Raw genomic sequence first — 2570 nt, 5'->3', positions numbered from 1 at the left:
ACTCAGCAAATTGGATTTATATATATTTATGCATGCTTCTAATAATCTAAGAGAAAAAGACTATCATTTGGGAGTACGGGAGACATGGGAGGAGTTGGGAAAAGGATTTGGCAGAAGCTGGAAGGAGAAAGTGAAGGGGGAAATTAATGTAATTATACTTTAATTGAAATGCATTTTTAAAAAACTCTGGGCAAGGAAGTTCAATGGTATTCCCTATTTTGGAGTTCAGTTCCAAAAACTCCAAAATTCAATGGTATTCCCTATTCCCTACTCTTGGGAGTTTCTCTCACTTTTCTCCAATTTCTCATTTTTCTATAACCACCCTCAATAAAGCTTACTTCCACTTTGCATGAAAATCCACTACTAGCCACGTTTGTAATCTTCACTGATGCGACACAAGGAACACAAGTCCACTGGCCTAGTAGATCTTGGGTGACTCGGAGTGTCGGGAACCCTATGTTGTTGGGTTACACACCACTGAACCATGAAAGGTCCTGTCACTCTCAAATACCCTGTATCAGAAGCATGTGTATTTTTAAAAAACTATACTGGCAATTTCACTCCAAAGTCTGGGAACTATAGAAAATACTTCTTTTTAGCTAATTTTGGGAAGAATCGTCGTTATTGAATCTTAGAAACCATTTATTTCAACTCTCATTTGTGGTGTGTGTGTGTGTGTGTGTGTGTGTGTGTGTGTGTGTGTGTGTCTAGGATGAGATTCATGCCAGGCAAAGGCTCTCTAGCACTTAGCTATATCTTAGATCTTGGGTTTGTTTGGTTGGTTTGTTTTCAAATTCATAATACAATGGTTTGCTCCCCATCTTGGGGTCGTTCTCTCCAATGTCTCATTGGAGTGTTTATTTTGCTTAGCTTTGCTATATAAACTTCTGCTTAAATTGTTTATGTCTTTTGATTTAGAGCTTTCAAGAAGACAAGAACCAAGACACTTTCATAATTCCATGTAAAATTACTCCTTACATCAAGCTTAACTTAACTTTGCTTGGTATTCATAGCTGTCAACAGTAGTTGTAAACTCACACATAGGTAATTCAAAATTAATCATCCAATTAGCTCACAGAATGAGGAATCAAGACACGGACTCATACTTCAAGGATAATTAACATACTTGTTCAATTATACTTCAAAAGCTCATATTCTTTCCATCCTAAAGCTATTCATTTACAAATTCCCCTCAATGCTAATCTTAAGATACCTATCAGCTGTAATTATTAAACCACATGTCTTTGCACACAGGGTGGAAATTTTCCATCCTCTATCCTTTTTTTTTTCAGGATTCCCACAAATCTTATATTAAAAAGAAAATGTGTTCATATGCTCACTCTGCAAAAGACTCATGTCAAGGGAACTTCATATGTCTATTGATTGTAACCCAGTTACTTCTGCAAACAAGATTATTAGGAACACTAGACTGGCATATACTAATCAAAGTCCTTGAGTAATCAAAGAGAGAGAGGGTTCATAATGAAGAATTGATATAAAACTGCTGAAAACATGACTATAGCATCTACTAGTTAGAAAATATATGCATTAATTGCTTTATCTATTCATCACTGAATTTATAGAGAACACTATAAATTTACACTCTTAAGTAATGGAAAATGCAAAGTTTGAAACTAAGCCAGATATTGATGTATTAGTTGTATTACAATATGTGTTTTACTCACTACATGTTTTCTTACATCTATAAAATCAGAATAATATCACAAGTACTGGTTATATTAATGATACAATAATCTTAGCCTCTACTTCAGATTGTATCTCCTAGAAATGAAAGGGAAATTTCACCCAGCAAATACCTCAACAATATGGCAGCCTGAACAAGACTTGAACAAGGACAGCACCAATAGACTAGTTAACATGGAAGGGGAAAGTCTCATGGGGTCCTACCCCTAGACAAAGAACTATAGGCAACTACTAAATGCGGAGAATAAGAAAATTTGTCTTCCCCAGGGATGAGTCATCATTTGGCTATCCAATACCAAGCAGTCAGACTTGAAATCATATACTTACAAGCAACACTAAATAATTAAGCAAGTTGCATTTACAAATATATATATATATATATATATATATATATATATATAAAACAGATTTAATATTAACAAAAAAGAAACAACTCCATGAATTTGAGAGAGATGGGGCGTATAGGAGGAGCTGGAAGGATGAAAGGGAAGGAGAAAATAATGTAATTATATTTTAATTAAAAATTAAGTTAAAAATAAAGGCAATGTAATTGAAGATCAAAAATATTTTTTTAAAAAGGAATGTCAGAATAGGCACAAGGATTATTCCAGCTGTGCTACATGACAGATGTTAACAGGTGGAAATCAGTAATTAGGGTTGCTCAATGTTTACTTCTGTTTACTACACACTACTGTTGTAGAATATTATTTTAAGGTGTGTTACTTTTGTTTATGTTGCATTTGTTTAACTCTGTGAAGCTGTGTTACTGTGCCTGTCTAAAACACTTGACTGGTCTAATAAAGAACTAAACAGTCAATAGCAAAACAAGAGAGAGAGATAGGTGGGGCTGGCAGGCAGAGAGAATA

The sequence above is a fragment of the Peromyscus californicus genome, unplaced genomic scaffold, assembly GCF_007827085.1.
Source record: "Peromyscus californicus insignis strain IS unplaced genomic scaffold, ASM782708v3 Scaffold_17__1_contigs__length_78620276, whole genome shotgun sequence".
In the NCBI taxonomy this organism is placed as follows: Eukaryota; Metazoa; Chordata; class Mammalia; order Rodentia; family Cricetidae; genus Peromyscus; species Peromyscus californicus.
The sequence above is the reverse complement of the archived record's forward strand: the minus strand, read 5'-3'. Positions refer to the sequence as shown.